The 20,592-nt window shown below is 37.5% G+C and overlaps 1 non-coding gene across 1 annotated transcript; it reads right to left on the reverse strand.

Moving 5' to 3' along the window:
* Nucleotides 1-18,385: 18,385 nt before the first annotated feature.
* LOC136225238 (small nucleolar RNA R71) lies at nt 18,386-18,492 on the reverse strand. The gene has a single exon (XR_010686964.1). It is a non-coding gene; the product is annotated as a small nucleolar RNA R71 (small nucleolar RNA).
* Nucleotides 18,493-20,592: the final 2,100 nt, after the last annotated feature.

Consider the following 20,592-nt stretch of genomic DNA (forward strand, 5'->3'; position numbering starts at 1 on the left):
GGTTGGACACTTTAATTAGGGTTAATTCGAGATCAAAATAGTTAGGTCGAAAAAAGTGTCAATTTCAAAATTAGGATTTCTTTTAGGGTTTCGTTCCACTTATCCCATCAGAAATGGACCAACAAAAATCTGATTTAGTTATTTTCACGGTCTTTTTATTTTTTTTTCTACGAGTTATTTTTCACATTTTTGACTTAATTGATGAATTTCAACCATTAATCTTAGTTATTGACGTAATTAATTAATTAATAGTTGACTTTAATGTATAAGCTCGTCAATTTAAAGTTTATAACACTTAATATACCGAAAAAATTAAAACTAAAACACCCAAAAAACCCTAAAACGTGTATTTGCCGTCACTACAACAGATAAACTTCAATGGTCGGATATTTTTTTAGTCAATTAAACCTTTCTATTTTTAAATTCAACCCCTAAACTATAGCTTAAAAGTCGTATTAGATTTTGCCTTTTAAAACCATCAATTAGGTCATCAATCTATATATTAAAACTCAATTAGGTTTCCAATTATTTAAAATCATCGATTAGATTCCTAATGTATGTTAAAACTGTTATTTAAATCCCTCTTATAATTGAAATAAACTTTAGTTGGCTATTTTATATTTTCAGTTCAAGTAGATCAATATTTTATAATATTTTAGATTTGGATTACCAAGTAAGTTTTAATAAAAACATATTCCGTTAAATCGAACCAAAATCAGTGTTTAATAATTTTAAAAAAATGTGTATATATCATCGACTAGGTTTATGTGATTACTAGAGTTGAACTGATGATTAAAAATATCATAAAATAATGATAAAAATGAGTGACTAAATAGAATACCTAAAAAAAGTTTAATAATTGAGAAATGTGTTTTGCTATTTAATAACACTCAAATTTTATTTTAGTGGAGCTCTCAAGTTAAATATAAAATTTACCCCTTAATAATCACAAAAATATCCAAAATACCCTTGATAGGGTTGTAGTATGTGTATAAAAAGGAGGGGAGGAATAGAAAGAGGCTCCTCAAGACAAAAGTTGTTTCTGAATTTCAGTTGTAATGGCAAATTTGGGTGTGGAGAAGAAAGAAAATAATGTTAAGATGTCCAAAAGGTCTTCATCTTTGTCACCCCTGTGGGAGGATCTGAATCTAGATATACTAGCTTTCATACTCGTCCGAATCTCGATTGAAGAAAGGGTAGGACTGGTTTCATTAGTCTGCAAAAATTGGCTAGCATGTGTTTTAGGACCTTATTGTTGGTCTGAAATCAACATTCAAGGCTGGTGCCAGAAACAGGACCTTTCTACAGAAGATGTTGATAGGGTGGCCATTAAGCTTATGAAGCGCAATAGAGGTTCATTTCAGTTGCTCTCCACTACCAAGCTTGGAAATCGTGGCTTCGTTTATGCTGCTAACTGGTAATTGATTAAAAATATTTTCCTATTTTCTGTGTTGTTTGAATGTTTAAAAATGGTTTCTTTGATTTGAGATATTTTTATTGATATTATGATTGTTAAGAAAAATCAATTTGAATTTTAAAGATAGCCAATGGATTGTTCATTTGCTTTAATGTTGGAAAAGAATAGATTTAAACCAATTTTTGGAAATTGTAGACTTTCCTTATGTTTCATCTTTCAATTAAAGTTATTTCCTAATAAGGGAAAAATAAATTTTGACTTTATAGATTCTTTTCTTTGTCTTGAACATCAACATTTGATTTACATACATGAATCTATCTATATGTTTTATGTTTTCTGTATCTAGAGGGGGAAAACCTAAAGGTGCTTAAAATTCCAATGAGTGAAGTGCTGAAAATTAACACTTGTCTAATAAGGAAAAATTAGATTTTGACTTTATAAATTCTTTTCTTTCTCTTGAACATCAAAATTTTATTTCCATACATGAATCTATCTATATGTTTCATGTTTTTTGTATCTGTAGGAGGAAATCTAAAGGTGCTGAAAATTCCAATGAGTGAAGTGCTGAAAATTAACATTTGTCTAATAAGGAAAAATTAGATTTTGATTTTGTAGATTCATTTCTTTCTCTTGAATATAAACATTTGATTTACTTACATGAATCTATCTGTTTTCTGTATTTTTAGGGGCACAAACTTGAAGGTGCTAAAAATTTCAATGAGTGAAGTGACAGACAAAATGGTGGAAAGACATGTTAATTCACTAGTGAATTTAAGTGTTTTAGACATTAGTTTTTGTTTGAATATCACTAGCAAAGGGATTGGAGAATTTGGGAACAATTGTAAAGCCCTAATTGATCTGAGAAGAAACTGGAGATATGCCATGTTTAAGAAAGTTGATAATAGTGAGGCTATGGTGATAGCAAATACAATGTCGGGTCTAAAGAAACTTGAGATGTGTTGTGGGTCTTTTACAAAATTGGGTCTTGATGCCATACTTACTAACTGCACAGGCCTTTCTCGTCTCAACATTACAGGGTGTTGGAATGTGATACTCAAAGCTGATGTTTTCGATAAGTGTGTGAATTTGGAGTTTTTCTATGACCCTTTAGTTGATTCTTACAGTGACGAGGACGATGATGAAGAATTTACAACCGACGAGGACCATGATGAAGAATTTACAGATTATGAATAGTATGAGAATTTATTTTATCAGCTATAGAGATGAGTTTGTAGGGTTGTAGAATTGAAAATGCATTTGTGACACAGTTTTAGAATATAACTCACAAACCATGAATTGAGTGCTTCAAATGTTGGATGATGAATATAATAAAAAAAATGGTTGAATCTTTGCTTAATCTTATTTTGTTTATAATATATATATATATATATATACACACACGTGAATTAGATAAAAAAATTATATATGTAAATGTGTATTAGATAAAAAAAAATACATATATATATATATGGGTGAATCAGATAAAAATAACAGCTGAATTAAAGATATTAGGCTTAATAAACTTTTAACAAAATGTTGCTCAACTTAACAAAATGGAATCTAACAAAAAATAAATAAAAACATTTCATTGTCTAAAACAAAAAGAAGTTTATGTAAAAACTATTCATTTATAATAATAATAAGGCTTAATACACAAATAACCCCATAAACTTGTTCAAATGTTGCAACTGTCCCCTCCAACTTTCAATTGTAACAATTTACCCCTCAAACTTGTCTAATTGTTGCTTCAAGTACGGGGTAAAAAAGTTTCCAACTTGGGGTTATGTTTTACAATTGAACAAGTTTAAGGGGTAAGTTGTTACAATTGAAAGTTGAGGGGGGCAGTTGCAACATTTGGACAAGTTTCGAGGGTTATTTGTGTATTAGGCCTAATAATAATAATAAACTGTGGAAATTTAAGATTTTTTTCTAAAAATTTAAGCACAATGCGCTTACATTATAAATAAGAAAGAAAAATCCACATCATACCCAGATGTGATTCGAACTCATAACCTTCCTAGTCATAGGTAAGCTCTCAACCACTACGCTAAGAGCTTCACCACAAATTTAAGATTTTGTTCTTGAGAAAAGATGATCAGAAGTTCCACTTGTTTTTGCTAAAAGTTGGATCTAAAATTGTAATGTTTTATAAGTTTGAAACTATATTAGGTTTTTCCCAAAAACATTAAGGTTTAGAAAAATTTGTCTTTTCCTGTAGGTGTGGTTTTTTCCGAAGGCAACAAGTTTCCTTAATAGTTGGCAGAAGGCTCTGAAATGTGCTGATACCTACAACCATCACTTCTCTACTGCATCATCTTATTGGATTGTGTCGTCGGCAGTGTGTATTAGATGTAATTTTGATGCTGCAATTCGACAGGTTCTGAATTCATTTGCTTTGGTGCTATAGTGCGAGATTCTGCTGACTTTTTAGCAGAAAAAATGGGTTTTTTTCTCAGGCCGAGAGACTCGTTACTAGCTGAGTGCCTTAGATTTGGCAAAGCCCTTAGTTGGCTCAAAGATAAGGGGTTTACACTCTTCATAGTCCAAATGATTCGGACTCGTCCTTTGGTTTCCTTGTCGGTGATTGTAAAGCCCTGCTAAAAGGACTTAGCTGATTGAATCGTGTTACTCATACTCTAGCGACACGTTCTTTATGTGATCCCAGGGCTTGGGATAATTTCCCTCCTTTTATTTGTAATGCTCTTTTTGATGATGAATAAATTTTACCTTCTTTTTGTCAACAAAAAAAAAACAAAAAAGTTGTACCTTAAAACTATGGCAAACAAATGCACATGTTTTGATGCCACTAAGAGAGGGTACGTCAAGTTATACATATGGGCAGATGACGAGTCGATTGGATGCTTACTTTGTCCAAGAAAATGCAAACCGGTACGAACAAGCCATCTACTATCTTAGCTAACGTTGCTACGAACAGAGACTGGGTATAGCCCAATTGAAAAGACATGCAATTTTGCGCACTGTTCTTGTGCCATTTCTCAACTCTATTTTATAGCATCATTCTAGTTTGGCTTGGATTTTATGGAAGACAATAAATGACTCTTTTTTCAATAGGAATGTTTGGAATTTATTCTTCATGATGCGACTACTTTCGAAAATGACTCCAGAATCCAATGGTATTAGCAAAGGCTACACTCTTAACTCGTCCACGGATCAGTATGTTTTCCATCAGTTACATACTCAAAGTAGATTACCGAGAGCCCCAAATATTATGGAAGTGCATTGGTCCCTAATATGATGGATCAAAGTGAACACGGATGGATCAGCTTTGTGGGCCTGGTATGGCTGGGGCGGGCGTTATTTTCAAAAACCATAGCAGCTTAGCTCTTGGATCTTTTGAGTTTATGGGAGAGAAGGTTCTCTGTAATTTTTGTATATCTCAAATACCCAATTGTAGGGATATATATACAGCAATATGATAACAGAAGCAAAAACTAATTCCTAATTACAAGGCATTACACTAACAGGTTGCATAACACTAGGTAACAGGTATTTGAACGTTTCATATTAGTTCCTACAAAAGTGGAACTGATGCAACTGGTTGTTACCCCCCGGCAAGTGCAAGGGCGGGACGAACTTGCAGCTTGGTGCGTAGTAGGGAGACACGGTCTTTGGCAAGTGGTTTGGTAAAAATATCCGCTAGTTGATCCACAGAAGAGACATAACAAATCTTGAGATCACCGGATTCAACTTGTTCCCTTATGAAATGAAAGTCCAGTGCAATGTGTTTAGACCGGGTACTGATGACCGGGTTTTTGCTCATGAAAATTGCACCGACATTGTCACACAGCAGTAAGGGCGGCTGATTGAGAGGAGCATGAAGATCAGATACAAGTTGTTTAAGCCACAACAACTCAGCTGCAGTGTAGGCAAGTGAACGGTACTCTGCTTCAGTACTGGAGCGTGCAACAACTCGTTGTTTACGAGAAGTCCAACTGATAAGATTGGAACCATGAAAAATAGCAAAACCATATTGAGATCTGCTGTCATCGACATCGGAGACCCAGCCGGCATCGGAATAAGCAAGAAGAGATGTTGCCTTTGTTGGTGTGAAATATAAGCAGTGATGTAACGTGCCATTCAAGTACCTCAAAATTCTTTTAACCGCCTGCCAATGAAGAGTGGTTGGGGAGTGCATATATTGGCAAACCCGGTTGACAGCATAGGCAATGTTAGGACGAGTGATTGTGGCATATTGAAGAGAACCGACAACCTGACAAAACAGTTTCGGATCATGAAAAGGTTCACCGTGACGAGTGAGTCGAGAATTAGGATCAGCTGGAGTGGAAATTGCAGCAGCGGAAGTCATGTTGTTACGATTGAGAATATCATGAATATAGCTTTGCTGAGACAGAGTTAGACCTTTTGAATTTCGACTGATTTGTAAGCCCAGGAAAAAGTTTAGATTGCCAAGATCTTTGAGTGCAAAAATTTGATGTAGTTGTGTGATGAACTGTTGAATCATGGCTGCATTAGTACCTGTGATAATTAAATCATCCACATACACAAGGATATAGATAATAGATGTGGGAGTAATATGAACAAACAACGATGTATCGGACTGACAAGCATGGAAACCCTGAGTAACCAGATAGTGTTTGAGCTTATTAAACCAAGCCATCGGTGCCTGTTTGAGTCCGTAGATGGCTTTGTGAAGGCGACACACATGAGTTGGACGACTAGGATCCTCAAAACCACGTGGTTGTTTCATGTATACTTCTTCTGTTAAATCACCATTAAGGAAGGCATTGTTTATATCAAGTTGTCGGATACACCAATCATTGGAGAGAGCAATCGAGAGCACTAATCGAATGGTGGTCGGTTTGACAACGGGGCTGAAAGTCTCAAAAAAATCAATACCCGCCTCTTGACTAAACCCTTGTGCCACTAACCGAGCTTTGTAACGTTCAATTTTGCCATCGGAGCGCCGTTTGATCCTGAAAATCCACCTACACCCAACAATATTAACATTAGTAGGACAAGCAACAAGAGACCATGTGTTATTTCGCATGAGGGCATCATATTCTGCTTGCATTGCTTTTTGCCAACATGTATGTTTAACTGCTTGATTAAAGGTGCGTGGCTCATTTTCTAGAGGAGAAGAGAGGGTGGTGGAAAAAAAATTTGGTTTGAGGGAGTTAGTACTGGCTCGAGTAGCCATAGAGTGCTGATTATGGTCAGCTGCCCGATAGTGAGATGTCGTGGGTTGTGTCTGTTTCACACGGGAGCTGGCAGTAGATTGTTGATATGGAGGAATGTGTGGTTGCGTGTGTGGAGTGGTAGGTGTTGTTGAGGAGTGTTGTGATTCAGACGAAGAAGTAGGAGGAGTGGAGGAGCGAGAAGTAGGAGGAGTGGAGGAGCGATGTGACTCATCCGAAGAAGTAGACGGTACCGGTGAGCACAAAGGAGGCATGGTAGCAACATGTTCAAGGAGAGTGGGGGTGTTACCTGGTGATAAAAGAGGAGGAAGAGTCGAAATAGTGTTTGGGGGGTTAGCATAAGGAAAAACTTCCTCATTAAAAATGACATGGCGAGAGATATAGATGCGGGATGATGGTTTGTGAAAACAGAGATAACCTTTATGTGCCGCACTATATCCAATAAACACACATGGAAGAGATCGAAAATCGATTTTATGATGGTTGTAAGGCCTAAGAAACGGGTAACAAAGACAACCAAAAATCTTGAGAAAACCATAATCAGGATGTTTATTATAGAGTTTTTGATAGGGTGATTGAAAAAGAAGTAATGGAGTGATGGTGCGATTGTGGAGGTAGGTTGCTGTTTTGAAAGCATGTTCCCAAAATTCTTGAGGGAGAGATGATTGGCCTAAGAGAGTGAGTCCTTTTCAACAATGATACGATTTCGTCGTTCGACGGCACCGTTTTGTTCTTGGGTGTATGGGCAAGAAATACGATGTTGAATGCCATGATTCTGTAAAATGGTGGATACATTGCGGAACTCACCACCCCAATCCGTTTGAAGACTTTTAATATTACTATCAAATTGAGTTTTGACCATTTGACGAAATTGGACAAAGGTTGAAAAAACTTGTGATTTTTGGGATAAAAAATAAATCCACACAAATTTAGTGCAATCATCAATAAACAAAACAAAATATCGATTTCCATTCATTGAAAAAAGGGGAGAAGGGCCCCAAACATCCGAGTACACTAATTCAAAAGGTTTGGTAGAAGCAATGTGAGAAGTAGGAAGAGGAAAACGATGACTTTTTCCAAGTTGACATGAATCACAAACATTTGGAAAGTTATTGGATGATAAAGGAAGGTGAAATAATGAAACGAGACGTCGTAACAGCGACTTGTGAGGGTGAGCAAGACGTTGATGCCAGCCATGGAGGGTCGTGCGAACACCGGTAAGAGCCATGGTGGGGAGCTTTTTGTTTGTGGTGGAAGGGAGCCGATACAAACCATGACTAACGTCCCCTTGGAGGATAGTTTGTCCCTGAAAATTCTTAACACAACAGTGAGTAGGCCAAAATTCCATGAATACATTATTATCTTGGGTTAATTTAGAGACACTAAGAAGATTTTTTGTGAGTTTAGGGACAATAAATACACTAGGCAAGCAAATATTAGGCAGAGAACATGAACCAACATGAGAAATAGACAGATGGTTACCATTGCCAACTTGTAGTTTATCATCTCCGTTGTAGTCATCAGCAACATTGAGTTTGCGGATGTCAGGAGTGACATGATCGGTGGCACCGGTGTCGAAGTACCAATTTGGATCAAACACAGTGGAGGAACTGCCATGTTGAGCAACATGTGCCTATCGAGGTTGGTCCCTCGGATTTGCACGGCGAGATGGAAAATTTGTTTGGTTGGTTCTTTGCCAACAATCAATAGCCTCGTGACCAGGTTTACCGCATAGCTGACACATGACTCGACGACGGCGAGATTCATTGTTGCGAGCAGAGGAAGAGCCTGTACTATGGTTGTTGTGAGAAGAAGAGTTTCTGCTATTGGATCGGTTGACAGTAAAAACTGAACCAGAAAAAGATTGTGCTGAAGTAGTGGAAGATGGAGGCACAACAGTTGACTGGCGAGCATATTCGTGTTCTAGACGAGCCTCCTCCTGGAGAAGAAGTCCAGCAAGATCATCAAATGAGACAGCATCTGTCTTCATCAGGAAAGCAGAAATGAAGGCACCATAGGAGGAATCAAGTCCGCTTAAGAGATGTCCAATAAGATCTTCATCAGAGATGGGATGAAGATTCTCCGCAAGGGAGTCAGCAATGGAGCGTTTACGCTCAATGTATTCTAGCATAGAGAGAGACCCTTTGGAGAGAGTCTGTAATTGAGCTTTCATAGCCATTCGGCGAGCTCGGGTTTGTGCCTGAAAGGTCTTTTCAATAGCGACCCAGGCCATCTGAGAGGAATTTGCACGAGCAACCAATGCAAGTGCACGTTCAAATAAGGTAGATTTGATCCAGAGAAGAACAAAGCGATCTCGCTTCTTCCAAAGAGTAAATTCAGGATTGAGTGCGGTGGTTGTTTCACCGTCTTGATCAGTGAGAAAACGAGTCTCCTGTGGTGGGGAAGGATCGAGAATGAAAGATTCAAGATCAAACGTTTCAAGAGCAGAAACGACAGTCGATCGCCATAAGGAGTAATTATTGAGATCAAGTTTGATACTGATGGATGGAATTTGAAGATTGAGAGAGGAGGTGTTGGGGAATGCAAGGAGACTCTGATTTGTGGAGGCCATGAGAGTTAATCGTAGATCAGAGAAAAGATGGAAAAAAAAAATTATAACTGCTCTGATACCATATGGGAGAGAAGGTTCTCTGTAATTTTTGTATATCTCAAATACCCAATTGCAGGGATATATATACAGCAATATGATAACAGAAGTAAAAACTAATTCCTAATTACAAGGCATTACACTAACAGGTTGCATAACACTAGGTAACAGGTATTTGAACGTTTCATATTAGTTCCTACAAAAGTGGAACTGATGCAACTGGTTGTTAGAGTTAGCCTTCACCTCGGTTTTTGCATTCTAGACTGAGCTTCTTGGCGCAATTTTTTCCTTTGTATCTGATTGAGAGGGTCGTTGGTTACTTTTATGGCCCCACGCGACTCCTTGTTATATATTTGTTCACATTTTCACATTTTAAGAAACGCCTCAAAAAGCTCACCCTTATCATTTTGCACAACAACGCCAATCCAGAGAACCCGTAGTTCCCAAAGCATCCATATTCAGCTTCAACTTAAGCAGATCACATGAAAGACTATGCAGAAGATCCTAAAAAACAGATCCACGAGCATGCTAGGGCATCCCAAAATGACTAGTAACTTGCCTGGACATGCTACCCCAAACTGACTTCCACATTCACAAAATTATGATCACAATTTAGAATTTTAACCATCTCCAATAGACGCTAGAACATACCCAAACTACCACTCATTGCAGCCAACACTCACACACCTAACAAACTTAGTTCTTCTTTAAAGTGCATCTAAACGATTTAGATAGATGCGAGTCTCATAAGGACAATGATACCAAGTTTATGTTGATGGTTAAGGTCCATAAAAACTTCTATTGTTTATGGCTTGTCTAACCCATGAAAGTTCCAGACCATTAGACGCATAAGAGAAACCAAATAAAACATACCAATTCGACAAGACAGACAAAACTTGCTAATACGACAAGACTAAAATAGTTTTAAATACTTGTTGGCATACTCCAATAATCTCCCACTTGCACTAATACCGACTAAATAAGATCATATGCATGCTCACTTAATATAACCATCACGTCTAAGATGATCCGATTTGCTATCGGATCCTCAACATTGTTATTTAACCCAACTTTATCGATTTTTACATTCCAATCATGTTAATTACATTGAGATGTAATCCATTAAGTGTGTGTATGGATTTTGTTACCTTGGAGTTTCACATTCCAATATTCTGCAATGTTGGGATGTGAAAAATCCACATAGTTAGTAAGTACGGACTTCAAGACCCAATTCTCCAAAATCCCAAAACAAATCTCAAGTTTCTTTAGACACCACATTGTATTTGCTATCGCTGTAGCCTTACTATCATCAATTTCATTAAACATGGCAAATCTCAAGTGATCTAAATTGGACACAAGACATGACTGATGAATTTGAGGCTCTTATTCAAAATAAGGCATGGGCACTCGTACCCCGTCCAGTTAATGCTAATGTTGTTCGTAGTTGGTGGATTTTCAGGCACAAGACGAAATCAGACGGATCCTTCGAAAGATATAAAGCAAGGCTAGTTGGTAATGGGTCAGGACAATTGGCTGGAGTTGATTGTGGTGAAACGTTCAGCCTTGTGGTCAAACCGGAAACTATTCGTGTTGTTCTTAGCATTGCTTTATCAAAGAATTGGAATATCCGTCAATTGGATGTCAAAAATGCATTTCTACATAGTAATCTGACTGAAACAGTATATATGGACCAACCTCTGGGCTTCCGTGATCCAAAGCATGTCTGTCTCCTTTGAAAGTCCATGTATGGATTAAAGCAAGCACCTAGGGCCTGGTACCAGCGTTCTGCTACATTTGTTACCAAAGTGGGATTCACCAACAGCATCTCTGATCACTCACTGTTCATTTATCAGCAAGGCCTAGACACAGCTTACATCCTTCTCTATGTTGATGATATTGTACTAGTCACCTCATCTGACAAACTGTAGTCGTCGATCCTCTCTCAGTTGAATTCTGAATTTGCAATGAAGGATTTGGGACCTCTTCACTACTTCTTGGGGATATCGGTTACACAATCGCCTGGTTCCCTATTTCTCTCTGAAAGAAAATATGCCTCAGAAATTATTGCGAAGGCTGGTCTTGGATCCTGCCACAAAACAAAAACTCACTATCTCATCTGGCTCAGCTTATCACAACCCCATGAAATACAGATAGTTAGCAGGTGCCTTGCAATACGTTACTCTCACCAGACCAGACATATCCTATGTTGTTTAGCAAATCTTCCTGTTCATGCACGATCCCAAGACATCCCATATGGTGGCTCTTAAACGAATACTTCGATATGTACAGGGCACCCTTGATCTTGGCCTCACCTTAATGGCTTCATCTCCATGTCAATTGATCTCCTACACCAACGCTAACGGGGTCAGATGTCCCGATACTTATCGATCAACCTCAGGGTACTGTGTCTTTCTTGGAGATAATCTCATTTCTTGGCCAGCCAAACAGCAACCTACATTATTGATTGTTTATTGATTGTTAAAGTTGAAATGTTTAAATGCTGGTTTATTGATTGTTTGCTTGCCAAAAACTGAATGGTTAAAGTTGAAATGTTCAAATTTGTCTAAGATTGATGAGACCGTAGAACTTAGCTTGGTTAATATGGGGCTGTTTTTACTATCTCTTTAACCTGACCCCTCATGCTTTCAATGTAAGGTATGGTATTATCATGCTATCAATAACAAGGTGTGCTACATTTCCTTCTAACGTGTTGGTTGAAAGAAAACAAACTTCAAATTTTATACAATTCATATTTTGTGGATCAGATAATTCATAATTTATACAATTATGATCTAAAAAAAATAAGCTTTTGCTAGTTTTGCTTGCGTTAATCGGTGAATGAAATGATTTCTTGATGGTTGTTAATAAGTTTAGATGGGTGTTAGATGCCTTATTGTCATGCTTTTAACTTGTATTGTTGTTGCAAGAAAAGCACAAGTTTGTGCAATGTATTACCATATTGATGTCTTTATTGTGTTATGCCAAATAACAATTATGATTTGCTCTATAGTTTCTATGTCGTGCTTTTAGCCTTTGAGTCTTATATGAATTCTAAATAAGAATTAGAAGAGAATTCTTGTGTTAACTGTTATTTCCTCTTCATTTTCAGTTAAAATGTAAGTGACTACCATTTTTTGTGCAATTTTGGGCTTTTTGTACATTGAACTTTATTGGCTATTAGCAAATTACCTAGTTTTACCTATACTTGTAAATTAAATTGATATTGATAATTCTAGTTTTACCTATATCTGTAGTGCATGGTGACTCATGAAACTTCCGCATCTGTCTTTTCAGTATTTTTGTCTGATCTTGTATATCTGATGGCATTTTTGAAGGTGATTTGCACACAAGGGCATGTCATTCTTGCACTTCCTAAAAAATAACTGAACTACTATTGGAGGTAACTAACCTTACTTCTGAAACTCTTGCATCCTTGTTTCGCCATCACATCATTTCTTTGTTGTTTTGACTTGTTTTCTTCATTTATCGGGACTATGTTTGGGAATAAAAGATACCTAGCAATCGTTCTTCTACTTTTTTCTTTCATCTATGATAAAACAAATGTTTTATCCAATTGCCAATTTGGATTTTGGAGATAAAATGCGTTAAGAAACCTTCTTGATGGGTTAAATTTTTCCTTTTTAATAATTGTTAAGTGTACTGATTGGATTTGTTATGTAATCATTCTTGTGTTTAGTTGCAACTTCCTTCATTTTGACGTGTTCAATAGTTATGGAGGAAGTGTATCACTCGCTTTCATACCAACTTTGGGATGATATTCTTGCTGCTAACTGCAATGAAGTTGTTCCCTTTGTTACAAGTTATTTTTCTTTCAAGATTTTAATTTTAACATATTGGTTTTAGGAATTTAGTGATGTAATTGAGGATTTTTTTATGTATGTATAAATAATCTTGAAGTCTCGTAATTATAGTTTCTGTTGCTTTTTCTAATGGTTGTATAGTTGCATTTTTATAGATATAATATAATTGAAACATAATTTGATTTATATGCAATTTTTTTATTTTTATATTGTTTCTAATATATAATATATGAGAGCTTCCTTCAATCCAAATAAAGTGGCAAAAAGGGAAATATAATATAAAATGATTTTGAATATAATTTACAATTTCTGACCCAATTTCTGACCAATATCTGTCAGTAAGTGATTTAGATTAATATTTCAAAAAATAGATCACAGACACAAATGGGCCGGTGATGTTGTCGGAGTGTCCGACGGAAATCACCTACTAAAAGTAGTCGGCATTTGCGACACAAAATACCAACTGAAATTATGTCGGTGATTTTTTGTATCGGTAAAAAATTATCGCAGCAGCTTACCTACGAGGCCAACGCCAACATATCAATATTTGTCGGTCTTCTATCGGTGATCATGATCACCGACGCAAATAAGCTAATCACCGATAGATTTTGTGTAGGTGATAGTGATTTTTGTTATAGTGATAGAGGAAATGTTTTTTTATTATTTTTTAATTGTATCTTTATCAAATTACGAATGAAAAATGTATTTTATTATTTTTAATTGTATTTTTTAGTTTAAATTCTTACATCTTAATTAGTAATATTACTTCATAGGAATAAATTAAATAAATACATCTAACATTTACAGGTAGAGGAAATTTTATCCTTAATAAGTGATAAAATACAATATATTTTTTAAAAAAAAATCACGTTTAATCATATATTTATCCTTTATTATTAATGAATGTTAAAATGACACACATATGTGAAGTGTAATCAAGGAGACAATTTGATGAATAATTTTTCCAATTGACCAAACTTGTCAATATTATCGTAAAATTGCTCTTGACTACCAATATTAAGGGTAAAATTACACAATTTTAGACGTTAAGGATAAAATTGTTTTTAGTTGTAAATGTTATGGTATTTTTATACTTTATCCCTACTTTATATTGAAGTTCAGTTATTTTGCACCTTAACATTTTCAATTAAAATTAAATTTACTCTTACATTATCAAAAATTTGAAAATTTTAATTTGACTACTATAAATCAAATCCTTGAATCGTTATTAAGAAAAAAAATTCTTCGTACAGTGGAACCCCTCCAGACTATGAGCCTTGGCTCCGCCACTGTTAGTGTGGTGATAATTACTGTAGAGATAATAACATTATTATCTCTAACAATCACGACCGGTCTGATATTTTATGAGCCTTGTACTTAATAAAAAAAAATTACCCATGATTTCAACCGGCTCCACTTCATTGATGCAAGTGGATTATTAATTCTTTTATCAAAATCCCAAAACAATTTGATTTTGCATCTTGTTGTCACTATCCTTGAATATAGTTGTCCTCCATGTCACAAATTTTTGGAATACAATGACCAACAAATACATGTCACTCTTTCAGTTAAGATACTCAAAGCTGCATATCGCAGCGTATTGTCACGGCCCGCCTAAAGTCATCCAACGGAAGGCCCGAACGATATGCCCAAAGGGCTAAGAGAAGAGGTCCAGGGGCAAAACGGTCATATTACAGTTCATCGGGACGATGCGAGACATGCCGGTGGACATCGGGCCAATCATATGTGCAATCGTGCATAAGGCAGCCGGGCAGCGGGCCCGGCCAGGGGCCAATTTGGCTAAGAGAAGGTCCCCCCTATAGTGTGTCTTATACCAACTTGGGTCACACTATCGGTGGACATTTCCATGCTCCACACGCCACAAGTTTTCCAAAGGTGTGTCTAGATGGTTCCAAGTGCTTCCATATTTCATATATGGTACCCTGGGAATATTATGGAGCTCTGTGCTTTGGGGAGTGCGGGACAAATATTAAGTATGGAAAGAATTGCCATAATGGAAAAGTAGTGTGCGTGCCAACAGGCACATCGACCCTCAGTTCGTACGGGGCAAGCAGGCAGCAGGCCCAGGGACTACCAGGAGCGGCGAGCGACAGCCAGGAGCTGCGAAAGACTTCCCGCTGTGACCCTCAGTTAGCCGAGCTACGGGCCCAGAAAATTCCAGACGGGCCTGGAGCGTGCTAGAACGGGCCAGAAGATTCCGGATCGTGCCAGATTGGTCCCGGGCATCTCGAAATGTGCCAAAACGTGTCGGAATAGCTCGGAAGGTACGGAAAATAGTCTGTAATGTGCGGGAATGGTCCGAGAAGCTTCTAGGGACGTCCTAGAAATGTCCCAACCTTTCTAATTTATTCTTATTTGTTCTTTCTCTATAATATTCTAGGACTTTTAAGTGTAAATGTTCCTAGAACCTTCCTAGGTTGCCTATAAATAGGAGGAAGGGTTCATTTGTAAATCAATTCATAAGAATTCACAAAAGTGTGAGCAAGTGTGAGTGCCTATTGTAATCTAACCTTTGTAAAGCATTCTTTTCTAATAAAGAGTGTTTTTCTCACTTAGCATTTATGTAAGATCCTTGTTTTTTCGTTGCGATATTTTGCCTAGCATACGAGCTAAGCAAACGAGGTTAAGGCTAAACTAGTAATCAGGGTGAAATTACTAGTGCCGCACGGTCGACAGATAGTCAAGAGGCTGTGTCCGTGACAGTATGCATAGAGGATAGCTGGTCGAAACTGTTGATGGCATGAAAATTCTAACATGAAGCTGGTAATGAGGAGAATATCTTTTCCAAAGTCAGAGAGAGATACTAATTCAAAGGATTTAAATAATTTTACACATGGCTTCCCAGGATATGGTTTGTTCAAGCAATTTGAATTTATCTATTAGCAATTCCCTTCTATGCAAGGAGCCTAGTGGAAGAGATTACAAAAAGAAATGAAAATTTAAACCTAAATAAGGATCGAATGTATTCAATAAGTTATTTTTAGAAAACATTGCAATTCTTAATTCAACAAATGTTCTCTCCACAAAATACTTAATTTAATTCTCACAAAATTGATATTTTTAGAATAAAAAATTACTCTCTTTGCCCACGCTCATACCATGATGAAAAGTGAGGTTATTAGAAAACACTTTAAGAAAATAAAAATTTCTAATAAGAATAAGAAGAAAATTTGTACCAAAAAGAAAGTTTTCTTGTTTCATACCTTGGTTTACACTTTTCATAGGATAAATTTGTCTTTTTAGAAAACTTTTTCTTAAAATAACATTTTAGGAAACTTTTTCTTAAAAGGTATGTATAGGAAACTTTTGATTTCAGGAAACTTTTTTGGTTCATCATTCACTTAAAATTTCAAATAATGAACTTACGGCAAACGATAATGTACCTTATGGGAAACCATGTAGTGTACTTGTTGGGCATGAATATGACTATAATTAAACAGCATTCTAATAACATTTTATGTGCGTTTCAGGCAAAATATTCCGAAATACATGGACTTATAAGTGTTTTATGCAGATTGTATTGATCAAGTCAAAATGGGCGATAACACAGCCTGTTTTGCAACAAACCGTAAGGAGTTGAGCGCCCTTTGATCCAGCGGATTTTCGCTGTGTACCCGATGAAGGATAGCGATTAGACAAGTGATGGGTGCGGCGTGGCAGCAGTTGCAGGAAAGGCAGGAAAGCAACATGATGATAAGACGGATCACCCCTTGAGTGTTCAAGGGTCAACTTAATTTTAATCATTCCCTAGTGTTAGGTAGCAGTAGGAAAAACAATCTTATTTTGTAATATTTTGTGGCATGGTTCGTTTTTCTTCCTATATATAGACGTAGTCGAGGGAAGGAAAAGGGACACCTTTTTACTTTTGGAGACAATCAGTTTTAGTTAGAACTTTTGAAGAGAGGCGAAGCTCTCTTAGGACGATGACGCCTCCAATGGAGGTCTGTGGAATTAATGGTGGCTATTCACTCTTCACTATGAGTGAGTAGTCGTTTTGAATGGGTTTGGCCAGTTAGGGCCGGTTATGTAAGTCTTCTTTTAATCTTATTTATGAATGAATGTTGATATATTATGATGTGCTTGACAAATCCTTAACTCCATTGCTAAATGCATGTATGTTAGTGTTAGATGCATGATAGGACACTGCTTTCATCTTCACGGAACCATTAGTCAAGCATTCAACCCCGAAACAGAGATGTCAGGAGGTTGCATCAAGGGTTTTCTTTAGAGAAATGCTGTTTAGATCGTAATGCAAGAAAGAACCAACTTTGGGGACGCTTAAGGTTGCAGTACGTCTTAGAATCTTAAGAACACACGAGAGTTGACTTAAGTGAGCATCAAAACAGAGACCTTGGCATCACTTTACTTCATTCATGAATAAATAGGATGTTTAGAGACTGAAAGTGACCTGTTCTGCTGTGCTTGACCTGTTCTGCCCTTTTCTATCATTAAGTACTCTTTGAAATCAACTAAAGATCTGATCTTGTTTATGTTTGAACAAAACCTCTCAAATTAAAGAATTGACACACAAACACACCCTGTTTTACAAAGTATTTCTTGTAAACTTTGATTCTCAATCCCTGTGGATACGATACTGGACTTATCATTTTATTACTTGTATCTAGTGCACTTGCTAGAGTCTCATTTTAGGACAACAAGTTTTTGGCGCCGTTGTCGGGGATTGAAAGCAACAAAGTTTATACGAACTTTTCTGTGAAACAAGGTGTTTTTAATTTGTTTGCTAAATAGTGCAGCCAAAAGGAATCTTTATCAATTTATGCGCAGAGCTGGACCTCCTGTTTTTCCTATCGATCTCGAATTAGAGAGAACGTGTAGACGAAACAGAGCGGGAGCTCGACGTGCACGACAAAGAGAACGACAAAGAGAGAGAAGAATGGCTGGAAGGGTACCACCCGAACAACCAGTTCAACCAAACCAAGAAGAAGAAGGGGAGAATAACAACCCTCCTGTCATGCGAATCAGAGATTATTCAAGACCAACCACAGAAGGACATTCATCATGTATCGTGTTGCCAAACGAAGGGAACAACATGTTCGAAGTGAAATCGTCGATGATCCAAATGTTACAAGCCGCAGTACAGTTCAACGGATACCAATCTGAAGATCCAAATGGGCATATTCTTGAATTCATCATGCTGTGCAACACGTTCAGATCCAACAGGGGCATTTCTGACGACGTAATCAGACTGAAGCTGTTTCCTTTTTCCCTAAGGGACAAAGCGAAGACTTGGTTGAACTGCTTGCAACCAAGAACGATCACCACTTGGGAAGAAATGGCTGGTGCGTTCTTAATGAAATATTTCCCACCACGATAAGCCATTAAGCTTAGAAACGAGGTTTCCCATTTCGTGCAAGAAGAAGATGAATCACTAGCCGAAGCATGGGAAAGGTACAAGGAACTACTAAGGAGAGTACCCAATCATGGCATTCCTATGTGGATGCAAATGCAGAACTTTTACAATGGGGTAACCAACATCTATAAGATCCAAATCGAATCTATTGCCAATGGAAATCCCGAAGATTTGGAACCTCAGGCCTTGTACGACCTTATTGAGAGGGTAGTAAGCACAAGTTACAACTGGTACTCTTCCAGAAGTGAAGGAAAAAGAGCGGGAAATGAAGATGTTGTATCAAAATTGACAAGCCAGGTAGAACAACTTGCTAGACAGCTCGGCAAGATAAATGTGTCTTCAATTCACAACGAACCACCATTCAATGACATTTGTGATTTTTGTGGAGGGCTGCATTTCAACATAAACTGCCCAAGAGTCAAGCAAGGGAAGGGTGCACAGGCAGAATGCAACTATGCAGGGTACAACCAAAGGAACCCGCCTAACCCGTACTCTAACACATATAACCCTGCCATAAGAAACAATCTGAATTTTGGATGGACAGGCCAGCCGAACCAGCAGGAACAACCAAGGTATCAACAACAGCAAGGAGGACATTACCAGAGACAACCTCAGCAGCATTACAAACAACCTGTTCCACCCAAGGAGGACGTGGAGCCAGATATGAAGACGATGATGATGCAGTTCATGAAACAGACACAAGCTTCGATTAAAAATCTGGAAACACAAGTCCATCAGTTAGCTGCATCTACGTCAAAAGGGAAGGGAATAATGCCAAGCAATACAGAGCCGAACCCAAAGGGCGATGTCATGGTGATAACTCTGAGATCTGGTAAGCAAACCCAACCCATTATTTCTGCTGATGAAAATGCTGAATGCGCAGGAACATCAAAAGAAGCTGAAGGGGAGCAGGAACAAGCTGTTCCCAGTGAAGAAGAAACCAGGAAGACAACCATTACCAGTAAGCAGGATCAGGGGGAAAGCGAAAGAATGTATAAGCCACCTTCGTCGTATGTTCCACCTGTGCCATATTCAACACGGTTGATTAACAAAAAGCTAGAAGAACAAAATTCTAAGGTGTTAGACACCTTAAGGAAGTTACACATCAACATCCCTTTCGTACAAGCGCTGGCACAGATGTCGGCATATGCAAAGTTCCTCAAAGATATCCTGTCAAATAAAAAGAAGCTGAAAAACATTTCTATGATCCAACTCAACAGAGATTGTTCGTCAATACTCCAGAACAAGCAGCAGCTTCCGAAAAATCTAAAAGATCCAGGGAGTTTTTCTATTCCTTGTTCAATTGGAAGTTTAATTATTGAAAATGCACTCTGTGACCTAGGAGCTAGCATAAACCTTATGCCATATTCTGTGTATGCTAAACTAGGATTAGGAGAACCACAACCAACCAAAATGTCTATTCAATTGGTCGATCGTTCAGTATGCTATCCTAGGGGAGTTGTGGAAGATGTGCTGGTCAAAGTAGGAAAATTCATATTGCCTGTTGATTTTATTATAATGGACATTGATGAAGACTTGCATGTTCCTATTATCCTAGGTAGACCATTTTTAGCCACGGGTAAAGCATTGATAGACGTAAGAGAAGGACGACTGTTCTTAAGAATTAATGGGGAGGAAGTCATTTTCAAAATGAACGAAGCAATGAGACGAGCTAACAATAATGATGACACATGTTGTTTCTTAGATGAATTCCAAAGTCTATCTACTTTGCAGGAACAAGACACTCTGGAAACTCTATTGGGAGAAGATGTGAACTTATGTGAAGGAACATGTTCCATTGAGTCCAACGTACCTACTCCACCTTTAGATCCTACTGTCCCGACTCATCAAGAACCACCGGAGATACCAACTGTGCCATTATCTAAGCCAGAATTGAAACCATTGCCCTCACACCTTGAGTATGCCTTCTTGGAACCACCTAGTGGGAGCCCAGTGATTATATCCTCAAAGCTAACTCCTGATCAGAAAACTCAACTCATGGAGGTGCTGCGAAGAAACAAGGAGGCAATCGCATGGAAGATTGATGACATCAAAGGCATCAGCCCAACAGTCTGTGTCCATAGAATCTTGATGGAAAAGGATCACAAGCCCTCTATCCATCCACAGCGGAGATTAAACCCCCACAGGAAGGAGGTTGTGCGAAAAGAAGTGATCAA

The sequence above is a fragment of the Euphorbia lathyris genome, chromosome 3, assembly GCF_963576675.1.
Source record: "Euphorbia lathyris chromosome 3, ddEupLath1.1, whole genome shotgun sequence".
NCBI lineage: Eukaryota > Viridiplantae > Streptophyta > Magnoliopsida > Malpighiales > Euphorbiaceae > Euphorbia > Euphorbia lathyris.